Source organism: Carassius gibelio, chromosome A5, assembly GCF_023724105.1.
Source record: "Carassius gibelio isolate Cgi1373 ecotype wild population from Czech Republic chromosome A5, carGib1.2-hapl.c, whole genome shotgun sequence".
In the NCBI taxonomy this organism is placed as follows: Eukaryota; Metazoa; Chordata; class Actinopteri; order Cypriniformes; family Cyprinidae; genus Carassius; species Carassius gibelio.
The window spans coordinates 24,655,267-24,668,019 of record NC_068375.1 but is presented as its reverse complement, the minus strand read 5'-3'; the positions used below and the strand labels follow the sequence as shown (position 1 = coordinate 24,668,019).

The following is a 12,753-nucleotide window of genomic DNA, read 5'->3' as shown; positions in this document are numbered from 1 at the left end:
GCTTATTGCATTATTCAAGTTTTCCTGACTGTCAAAAATAACTTTATTACATGCTTTTACAATATTGAAGTAAGTTTTCCTTTCTTTTATGCAGGGAAATGAAGCTTTTAATTCCAGCATGGCTTATTTGGAGCTCAGTAAAACATTTCTCACATATCTGGCCAGCTTTATTTTGGCAAGCAGCACGTCTGTACAGTGTATTAAATGAGTGTGTGTGTGTTTATCAATGCCCCCTATGAATGTACAGAAAAGGTTCTGATTATCTTGTCGTGTGTGTGTATGCGTGCAAGACAGGAAGTAACCGCTATTTGTGACCCTTAAGATACTTTCCGTTTTATTCCAGTGTTGCCGTGGCAACCCTGACCATTATCTGCAAACTCTGGCAGCTGATGTGAAACATGAAAAATGTAAAAGACCTCCTCCAGCACAGGCCTCTTTCCTTTTTTTGTGGAGGTTCCTCCTACGGTCTTTATCCTCCTGCTACCTTGTTCCTTTAATTCCTTAATGGAAATCAAACAACCAGACGTGGTCTATTTTTAACCATTCAAAACATTCTACATCCTGCCCACAATAACTACCAGGTCTACCACAAGTAAACAGACACACAGTCGCACACAATGTTAAAAACCTGCTCGTCCTGAGGTCAGGAGTGTTTACATTCCTGTGATAAAGCGACTCTCTTTCAGTAGGTTAAAGAAAGACCAGTTTTACAGGCTCTTGACACATACCCAATCATGCTATGGCAAGATGATAAGGATGTGCTTAATCACACCCTGAGAAAGCTGTAAAGATCACACTTCTCCTCATATAACCCAAGTAATAACAATATATCACCGTGATGATAACATGTTGACTTAGGATAATAAATATTAATGTTAATATTGGAGGTATTATATGGATTGTGTAATGGCATGGTCATTTCCCTGCAATCCACATAGCTTAAAAACCAATTACATATAAGTACACTCTGCATACATCTATATATCCATGCAATAAACACAGTCATGTGATATCGTGTCCCTCAAGTTTCTGTTGCCAGGCAACATGTCTGTCAGTTCTAGAGAGCTGGCACATATGCCGTGTTTTCTACCATAGTAAGAGCCTCCTTGAGGTGTCACAAGGTCTTTTGGCCAATAATAGGTTCCTCTGAGTGTAATCCGATCCAATCATCAGTCAGTGTAGAGCAGAATAAAGACAAAACAAGTGTCTTTCTCTAATGGCATCTGATTACTAACACTGGTGACCAGTCTCACACCATTAGCATTCAGTGTGGTTTCTTAAAGGGGACATTGGATGGCCATTTTCCACAAGTTGGTATGATTCTGTAGGGTCCTCGTGAACTATCTGCAGAATACTTTGGTTAAAATTTATCAATGGCCTTGTAATACAACACCTTTTTTTTTCGGTGAATGTCTCTTTCAATGATAATGAACTACTGCTCACCCCACACCTCTCTTGTGTTTTTGTGTATTTGGTGGTGCATTACCATCAAAAATAAAACAAATCCACTGCGTCCTCAGTGTTTCTCGTGTTGGGAGAAAATAAAGACTCTTATGTTCACTTTTACGAACAAACTACAAAACAAGAAGACATTCATGTCACTACAACTGCTTGAGCATGGAGAAAATTGCGGACCGTGTAGAACTGACTGAGGGCGGAAATATGCTAATATGGGACAGTCCATTAGTGGTTATGGTGTCCAGTGAAGAATCACGGCAGTAACAAAGATACAAGGTATGTGTTTCTGATCGGCTGTGTTTGGTGGTCAATTGTGGCACATCACACACTGTTTTCATTTGTGATTGACAGAGAAATAGCTAATTTTTGGAGTCGCTTTGTCATATCTCGGTAGGTATGGACATGGTATTTGCAGTGCTATTATTTTACCATTTTCATTGAACAAATTGTGTTATTACAGTGGCCAAGAGAGCTCAACGTGCTGCAACTTGAGAAGACACATGCAAATAGAAAAGGCACCAGCAAATTAAGAAAACATCTGCATCAGTTTGACAATACACGTGCTGCAAATATGCACGACATGACCAAATACAGAATAGTGTTACAAATAGCACAGACCACAATGGAAATGTTTCAAGGGGACCCCAATATGTTTCAAAAACAAGAAGATAAGTTACATGAACACAGAATCTTCATCATTGGCTAAACTAATCCTTTCAGGTTTAGTACCAAATCAGAATTTCAGTCAGTTTCGGTCAGTTTTAGGGTTAAAAGCAAAATATATTCCCAAATGACCAACATAAACTCTTAAGACCACACACATACAGAAAAGCCTTATGTCGACCTTTGAGGAAGGTTAGCTGCTCTTAGTAGTGCCTGTTTGTGATCGGGCCCACATGTAGCACATTAAAAAAAGAAGAGGAAAGAGAAAGTGACCGTGTAAACAGAGTGATGGATGGAGAGAGAAGGCAACAGAGGAGGGGTGGGTCTCAAGGGGTTTGTGATTGAGACCACACAAAAGCCTGGAATTGTCCGAGCCTGTTCTCTCTCTCTCTCCCCTTCTCCTCCAGAGCCTGGCTGCACTCTTTCAGATCAGTATTACGAGGCCTGGCAGAGCGGAATATCCTCTCAATAGCTCCCCCAATTTGGTTAAGATTACCAGCTGCAGCCACTGCAGTCATTATTATCTTTGTGACTCTAGACCAATTTGGACTGTTGGGATAAATTTTGAAAGTGTTAGTTGCATTTAATTTAATTCAAATTATATTTTAATTCTACAATCCTTTTGTATAATCAACTAGCATCTCCTAATTTTCTGGAATGCAACTCGTTGTATGCACTTTTTATTTTATTTTATTTTTTTATACACTTTGTTGTTATTGCCGGCTCATTTTTACCTCTGTCATCAAAACACATTATCTCCAGTGTCTGATAAAAGTCTGCTGTGATTAATATTTTTTTAACTGTATTAAAATGTTGCTTAAATTTCATTATTTTGTGCTTGAGTTCTGTTTGCTTTTTGAAAATATAGCCAGGCCTGAAACCATAGTTACACACACTGATTTGATGCTGGTTTTCAGGGCCAAATAAGCTGGTAAGCCTAAATCAATTTTTGTGTGTGTGTGGGGTGGGGAGCTAGTGCAGTCTCTCTAAACCGTCTTCTCTCATTAATCCAAGAGCTGTTGTAAATGCTGGAGATACTCTGAGGACAGACAAGCTGTCATAACAGGAGCCCTCATTTAAAACAACAGACTAGTGGAGTTTGCTTCTCTGATCAGTGCGAATCAGTGATGGACACACAGCAGCATGAACCAGTGGATCTCCACTCCAGCTTCAAACTGAAATAAAGAAAAGAGAAATTCAGGAGGTTTATTGACCTGTAATTAACGGAGTGAATGCTCATGCTTCAGCTGGCACAAGCGGCTTCACTCTTATCAGTCTCTGTCAAACTCGTTAAAGATGCCGGTCTTTAACGAACTGGAAAAGTAATTACTGAGGGAGAAATGTTGTCAATATCAGCCTACCCTGACCCGGACATATATTGACTGTTTGCACCATTGCTTTGATGAATTTAAAATTAAATACTTGCCTAATGCTTAGTTAAGAGGGAGGGTTACATGACATAATCTAGTAAAACTGTCTATTTGTGACTTTCATGTGCCAAGGTCATTGATATTTATCTACTTTACATTTTTAAATAAAACCTCAAATTTTCACTCTGATCAATTCTTGTGTGAGATGTAACAAAAAAATAAAAGATGTGTTTAAACATTAATATTGTGAAATATTATTACAGTTTAAAATATTGTTTTCTATTTTAATATATTTTAAATGTTTTTATCAAATGATCATTCAGAAATTATATATATATATATATATATATATATATATATATATATATATATATATATATATATATATATATATACATACTGTATAATATTTAATAGTGACTTTCTATTGAATTACAACATTTTTCTGAAATTTTGTGTATCAGTAAAAATGTATTTACTGTCACTTACTGTCAACTTACAAAAAAAATTGACCTAAAGCTTTTGAACTAGCAGTGTGTGTATATGTAAAACGCTATATTATATATACAAAAATATATATTATTATTATTATTTCATCTACTGGATGTAGGGGCCTTTAAAAGAACAATATTTTGCTATTTTATTTCTTTATTTATTTTCATATGTGACAAACAAAAAAATCACTCTTTGCATTGGCATTCTGTAAGGTACACTAAAATTTTGCATTTTCATGTCATTATGTGGCTAGAACAAGATGCAAATAAGAAACATTTGTAATAGGCAGCCATTACAGCGTGTGTGGGAGTGTGGCAGTGTGTGTGCAGGATGTGTAGGGTGAACAGAGAAACCTCTTTGCAACACCCCTCAGTAAAAAAACACTAATGAGAGACGGTGTCCTTAATCAAAAGGGTCGAATCGGTCAATGACTTATAAAGGTAGGATAGCCAGTGTTAATGAGGCAGCGTAAATGCACACACAAACCCAAAAGGCAGAAGGTTTGTGTTGTTAATAGGCTAAAGCACCAGAGGCTTTGGATTTTTCACTAGGACTGCGGTCTGACGTCTGGGGGCCGCCTTCCCTTTCATCAGTTAAATTAACTGCTCCCTAATTAGACAGCATGCGAGCAGATGGAGTGTGTGCGAGCGGGTGTTTGAGTGGGAGGAGGAACCTGGAGAGTTTCTAATTAGCAAAGTATCATAGGAAATCCGATAGCTGTTTGGAATAGTAACATTTTTTTTATAACAATTCCTGTCTGTGACACTTCACATTGTAGCCTTTCTATGCACCTCACTTTCTATTCTCCGCAGTGCTCAAAGAAGCCCTGCTGGGGATCCTTTTATCATGTTTAGTCATCTTGATTATTGTGTATATGCGAGCATGTGTGTGTGTGTGTGTGAGTGAGTGTATAAGCTTGTACCTCTCATGGTGGCTTATTAACTCTAGGCTGTCAAGACAGTCTGCCAAGAATCTCCAGTGAATGTTTTTTTTTTTGAATGTCTCTCTCTTTTCTTCTCTCTTTCAGTTTCTCTATTTTCCCCATCTCTTTTAAGGTATCAATGTGTCTTTCTACTTCATTCCCCCTTCATTTTTCTTGACTAGTCTGGCTGTCTGTGGCTAAATAAGATCCAGAATCTTTTTTTCCCCTCGCCTCACTCGAGCAAGCCTTGCAAGTTGTAAAATAGAGGAATTTAGAGGTGTAAGCAGGGAACACAAACATGCATTCTGAGTGAAAACCTAGTTCTGAACAGATGTGCTTGATTGGGACCACACACATTCATATGGCAAACATCTAACACAACTGGCATGCTCTCAGACAGCCATGTCTGCATTAGATGCTTATGTACATGTATGTTTAAACACACCTGATGGACACATTTTCACAGTTATGGCCTGAGAGTTAAAGTGATAGTCCACCCAAAAAATGAAAGGTCATCATGTCATCATTTTCTTACCCTCATGTTGTTCCATATTTGTGTGACTTAATAATTTTCTATGGAACAAAAATGGAAGATATTATGAATTACTTTGGGGTGTATAAAAAAACATAGACTTTTTCTTGAAACAGTTATCTTAAAACATCTTTTTTTCCTTTTTTTTTTTTTTTTGTTCCTCAGAAGAAAGTAAGTCTTACAGGTTTGGAAAGACGTGAGGGTGTTATTTTTATTATTATTTATATACTTAAGTTTTAGTTTTTATTCATATTTGTGAGTTAGCATTTGTTTTTATATTTTTGTATAAATATATATGTGAATATGTGTGTGTGTATATATATATATATATATATATATATATATAAAATTAACATTTTATTTCAATTTTACACGTGTTAAAATTTTTTTTCAATATTTCTAAAAGCTTTTTTATTATATGTCTTTGTGCGCATAACATTTTTCAGTATGTGTGTGCAACCTGGTCTCACAGAATTCCGTGAAATGTCCACGGGTCCTTAACTCAAAATCCGTGAAGCCATCACGGAATTGCCCCAAATTCCGTGACCCGGCCACGGATATTTCTCCAACGCAAGTCAATGACACTGACCTCCCGTGATCCACACACGGATACCCGTTTCAATGACGGAGTACAGAACTCGCTGAACGGACGTGCTTTCTCATTTGGAAACGCAACATTTGAAGTATTTGTTTCTTTTCCAATATCAAATGCCATAATGACATTAACCAGACAGCTGTTGTAGTTACTGCATTGTCCTGTCATCATAAAAATTACGTTTGTTTCAGTTAGATAACCAAAGTCCCGTGATAGCACGGACCTCCACAACCTGACCTCACTCACTTGTTTAGGAACTTACAAGCTTTTCGTCGACACTGTTGCAATGGCATGTAATTAACTTGGCATTTTTTCTCGTCCTGTCATCATAAAATCCAGTTTGATTGATGGCGTTTTACACACACATTTTGGCTATAGTCAGAACTAAAATCTGTGATAGGAGCACGGAGTGAGTCTGTGCTTAGATCACGGATAACTCTAACGCAAGTCAATGGCACTCATCTTCCGTGGTCCGTACACGGATCGTTTCAGTGATGGAGTACAGACCTCACTCAATGGACGTGCTATCTCATCTGGAAACGCAACATTTGAAGTATTTATTTTTTTCAACACCAAATACCATGACCAACCTGACTGTTATTGTAACTATTGCATTGTCCTGCCATCATACAGATTCACTTTGATTCTGTTAGCCTAACTAAAATCTGTGATACGAGCACGGAGTGAGTCTGTGCTGAGATCACGGATAACTATAACGCAAGTCAATGACACTCTTCTTCCGTGGTCCACACACGGAAACCCAGTCTCACGGCAGTTCGTGATTTTGTCACGTAATTTAATCTATTTATTCGTGCCAAGCACACGTTTATTTCCTTATTTTCATGATTGCAGCACGTTTTTTAAACTAATGCATTTCAACTGGAGGCATCTTTCGTGCATCAGCACAAAATTTTCTGATTAATTATTATTATTATTATTTAATTTTTCACAGGACAACAGAAGAAACTCACTGAAACTTGAAAAAAAATCGGAGCTTAACTTACTGTACAAAACTGAGCAACATACTGTATTGCTGGTGACAAAAACACATTAAAACTTTTTTAGCTGTAAAATGCGCAATGGTTCTTTTTTTACTTTTTCATTGATTTTTATTTTTTTCATAGGCCTAGATTATTTTTTTTTTATTATTACAGAATTCAATATCAAGTCCTTGACACATAACTGTAACACATTTTTACATTAAGAAACAATTTAGTTTAAATAAAAAGAACAAAAAAAAAATAAAAATAAAAATAAATAAATTATTTATTAGCGATAGGCCTACAGATTTATTAAGAGTTTTTATTAAGGCTATTGTAAAGGATTCTTAAAAATGCTGTCGCTGATGAGCCTCTGATCGCTGTCAGATTCTGTGATATGAATGTCCGCTAATGGGTTTAGAATGAGCCCCGCTCGGCCCGTGTTCTGGCTTACTGTAATATTTCACCTGTAATAAGACCGAAATAATATAATTAAAATAAAGAAATGAATGAATACATGATAACATCTAAATAAATGTTGATAGATTTAGCGTTATAGTTTTAAAAATATTAATAAACAGCAAATCAACACAGAAAGACCTAAATAATAATAATACATAATTAATAAACAGCGCCGCCCCTCCCACTACGCGCATCACGCGCTGTGCGTCAACCCCAAAGCGTCAAAAACTGAAGCGTGTTCAAGCGCCTCTAGCGTCACTGACATGAGATGTTTATCGCTTTGAAATCACGTTCAAGAAGTCTCATTCAGCACACATCGCGATACTTTCCATCAGTTTGCAAGAGCCGCAGGTTGGGTGAGTTATACAGTCTATGGTGAGTAGTAGTAAATATGCTCTTTTAATGCCTGTCATGAAACGTATTCTGTCTTCTTTATTAATCAGATGAGCGCCTTGTGTTAACTCTCTGTATTACATCGGTCATCCGAGGCTGTCTTTGAGTTTCATTGTGTTTAACTAAATGAACACAGCTGCTAACTGGTTAAACTCTATCGGTCACGTGACGTGACGTGACGTGCCACAGACCTGGGATCCGTTTTATATTCATTTCAGGTTCAAAGATGTAAGTTGTATTTGTAGTAAAATCATGGTAACCATGACACCTACAAAAGTAGGTAAAACCCAGTAAACAAGACATTTACCATGTTTTTTTTTTTTTGTTTTTTTTACCACAGTAACTGTAGCTTTACTGTAGTATAGTAATAGCACATTAATCACCAAATTAACTATAGTTGTACCACTGTAATGGTAGTGTTTTAATGTGCTTTTATATGACTTTATTTCACAGTAATCACATTTACTGTACCATGCTTGTAATACCTTTTTAATGTAAAATCTTGCAGTTCAATTCATATTTGTTTATATCTTACATATTTTGCTCACAGATCACTATTAACATTCTGTATATATTTCTGTTTTATTTTCTTTCCCCTTGTATTAATTTTTTAGCTGAAAAGACGTAAAGTAAGCAGTCACCCCAGTGGTGTTTGTGGAGAGGTATTCCTTCAGAAATGGAGAAGACAGAAAGCTGCAGAGGCAGGTTGGTCTGTGATAGTTTGTCCCTTTTATCAAACATTCCTGTTGTTATCATTTGAACAGCATTTTGTTGTTTCTTAAACTGTTGTACGGTCCAAATACCCACACTTGCCATCTTTGCACATTTCCTTTATTTGGCCCAAGTGAGCATTAAGATCACAATGTGTGTCGATCTTAACATGACAAAGTTCGTTTCAACTTTGTATTTTAAAAGAAACTTCTAAATGTCTTTTCAATAGTCCCTAATAATACATTTTAATGCGCTTTTCTAGAACCCAAAGCGCTAAAATTAGCGCCCTATTAACCCTATTAAAGATGACAATTTATTTTGTGGTGCTTCTAATTAAGTGATAAAAAGAAGTTACAAATGATGTACAAAATAAATATACTTTTCTGTGCACCAAGAAAACATGCAACACTTTGTTTTACTACTAAATTAGTCTCAATTTCTAATTATTATAATTAATATTTCACAAACATTGGAAAGTTGCGTGACCTCTTGTTAAACCCCTGCAAAAAGTCTCACATTTATTCCAAAACATGATGCATGATGGGATACACTAAGCATTGTATAGCGCTCCGGAGCAGTATTGGAGAGGTTTAGTGTGTGTTAAGGATGCTGTGCTTTGGCATTATTAAGACCGGGGACAGTCTCATAGTCACGTACACACACTCTCAAGTGAATAAGACCTCAAGTGTGGGTATCTGGAAAGGGGAAAAGTCTTTAAAATGATCCCTAAATACAGTCCCACATCAAAGTCTTAATAATTCACTAATGCTTTCATGGTCTAAAAAATAATGTATGTAAGTAATGTATAAGTTAAAGTATATAGTAATGTATAAGTTGCATGTAATGAAATAATATTTCCTTTCTTTCTGTCTTACAGGATTGTTTGCAGATAATGCTGTTCTTCTTTTTCAGAAGTTTTTGGGGAGCCAACCCTCACAAACCTTCCTAAAAACTAAAAGAGCTATTACTGAGTCTCAGCGACTCTTGCCACGATCAGCTCTTCCCAGGTACATTTGTTTACTCATCAAATGCTCTGGTCTGAATCTTACTTTAAATTAACTTAATTATTTGTTTAATGAGCAATATTGCTCATTGCACACAGAGTAAGATTATCTTGTTTCACAGAAGAGAAGGAAGACCAAGGAAATGATTTGCTCAGGATGAGAAATGAAGATGGCCATCTTGTGCTCAAACAAACAGAAGTCCTCTGGTATGTGTGTGTTGAAGCAATGCTGTGTTACAGGACTTTATGATGATCTCTCACAGGACTGGTCATGTCAGCCGTAATTATTCTTTCCAATGTTTTTATATTTATTTTATTTTATTTGATACAGCTATAATAATTATAGCATGTTAGCAAAGTTTGACTGGAACATTTTTAATCTAAAGTTTTAAAAAAACACCACCTGTTATTCTTAAAAGCATACAAGTGTCATAAAAGTGGTTTAATTGATATAAACACCAATTGACATTATCTCACTGTTTTGTGAATGTTGTGTTATAAATTGTGAATTGATAGTTGATTGGTTTGAGCAAAGCCTTACACTGCACAGACTAAAACACATTTGTGAGAGAAGTCATTAGCTCTGGAGAAAGATTCTAGAGGAAGAAAACACATTTACTGCAACAATAGATGAATTCTAGAGTCTCTGAGAACTACACATGCTAATGGAGTCTCATGAGCAAGTCCTTTGCCTCTGTAACTTTTTCTAAATTCTTCCATAATGAAATTGTTTATTGCAGCATTTTAACAATTTTACTTTGTACAGATGATCTCATCAACCAAATGAGGGGTTTTGACCAAGTGATGCTCTTGAAAGGTGTGAAAGAAGAGGATGTGGTAAATTGTCTTCAGAGATAAACCTTCTCTGAAGGTCTTAAAACAGCTTGAAGAATGGTAAGTGTACAGTACTACAAGGGTCATAGTTACTCACCCTGCTAAAATCACACAGAACATAAGCTGAGCTCTCTGTCCATTAAACAACTTCATCTGGATTGTTTGTATCACTTTGACCAGGTCTGGGATCTTAGGACTGGGAGATCTCACTTGCACCCAGTTAACCTCCATAGAGAACATTTATCAGAAGCGCTGTCTGGGTAGGGCAAGAAACATCATCAAGGATGCCTCTCACCCTAACCATGGACCTTTCACCCTCCTTCCATCCGGCAGGCGTTACAGGAGCCTACGCTCTCGAACTAGTAGACTCAGGAAGAGCTTCTTCCCCGAGGCTGTGACACTCCTGAACACCACACAACCAATCTAACCTGCACCTGCTCTTTTACTGCACTGGTCACAGTACTTTACATACATGTATTGCACTACTCATATTTTGCACAGACTGCACATGGTTAAATCCATTACACTATAAACTGTCTAAAGCTGTTACTGTACAAGCACAGTAAACTATTTCTACAATAAATATAATTGCACTACTATTATTTTGCATATAATAAATTGTTAAACTATACTTTTGCACACTCATTCAACTGTATTTATTACCACTGTTCTCAAGTTCCTGCTATTCATAATGTATATATAATTCTTCTTTGCTCTGTTCATAATGTACATACAATCCCTACATTAAATTCATATTTATATTCTGTATATACTCTGATCAATATTGTATATAGCAACTCCACTGTAAATTCTGTATATCATAGCTTTACTTACTCTGCACTTTTATGTATATAAAACACTATATTCTTGCACTTCTGGTTAGATGCTAACTGCATTTCATTAGCTCTGTACTTGTACTCTGCATAATGACAATAAAGTTGAATCTAATCTAATCTAATCTAATCTTTGTCTGAGAACAAGCTACACCACATCAGTGTTGGATCTCAACCAAAAGCGGTTTCCAGACACGACAGAAGATCACGATGAAACCAGTTTAGATGTGTTGATAAGGAATCATTATTTTCTGAAACAGTATCAAATGTCTTATATGTATCACATGATCTGTATCACAGTTGACTGGATGGGACTGTGACTTTTAAGGACATTTCATCACTCATCTGTGTGAACTGATTAATATATGAGGTTAATGTATTTTTGATTATGAATAATTATTTTCCTTGAATCTTATTTGTCTTGATGCTACTTTATCAACTTTGTAGTCTATGCTTCAATAAAATGAAAATGGTGAATATTGTGTTCTGAAGATTCTTGGTAAATACATCATTTTACTAGTTAGGCTCATATGTGTTTATTTTAGACTTGGAAAAACTACATAATCATTATTGGGATTATTTTTTACTTAAGACATAAAAATATTTGATCAGATTAATGACATCTGGGACATCAGTACACCAGAAAGTTATTATTGTTTATATTTAGTAACAAATGCCAATTGTTTTGTGAAAGAAAGGGAGTTACGAGATTAATTATTTTGCATTACAAGATGGTGCCATGGGCTTTATAGTTACAAACACTTGAGGGATAACTGAGAATGTAGCAGGAATGATCAACGTGGATCTTGTACTGCATTAAAACCAAGAGCACACACATTACTGATGTCCAGCACATGAAAAGCAAGAGACAGGGGTGAGAGGACATTTTTACACTGATTTTTGCTATTAGTTATTAGTAATATATATATATATATATATATATATATATATATATATATATATATATATATATATATATATATATATATATGTGAATGAATTTGTCCTTGTGTAATAGTGAAGTATCACAATGTGTATACATTGTCCTTGATTACTGCTTAACAGTGGGGAATAGATAATGGCATGTTGTTGCAGGTTCATCCATTATATTTATTGATGTTTACTTCAAAAATCAAATAAATAATCTATTATTTTTATTATCAAAACATTTCTTTATAATTTTTCCATGTTTCATCAGATGGCCTCACAATGTCCTGTCAAAAGGTATAATGATGTAAGAATTAGAAAACAGAGGACTGTGAAAACTGTCAGATATAAATGTGACTCAGCTCAGTTTGTTGTCCATGATGAGGAGAATACATATATAGCAACCCCCGGAAGAGCCCAAAACTGTACATTTCAAATGGCTGTAAATCAGAGTCCAATTAACATATCAAAGCGAAAATCAGCATGATTACTACTTATGCTATGCTGATAAAATAATGTTGGACACAGTTTTCAGAAATGAATGGAAAGGTGGCATAAAGGCATTTTACATATTG

The 12,753-nt window shown here is 35.7% G+C and overlaps 1 long non-coding RNA gene across 1 annotated transcript; it reads left to right on the top strand.

Moving 5' to 3' along the window:
- Positions 1-7,255: 7,255 nt before the first annotated feature.
- LOC128006003 (uncharacterized) lies at positions 7,256-10,468 on the top strand. Its single transcript, XR_008178643.1, has 5 exons — positions 7,256-8,098; positions 8,485-8,575; positions 9,459-9,588; positions 9,707-9,791; positions 10,351-10,468. It is a non-coding gene; the product is annotated as an uncharacterized LOC128006003 (long non-coding RNA).
- The last annotated feature ends 2,285 nt before the right edge of the window (positions 10,469-12,753 follow it).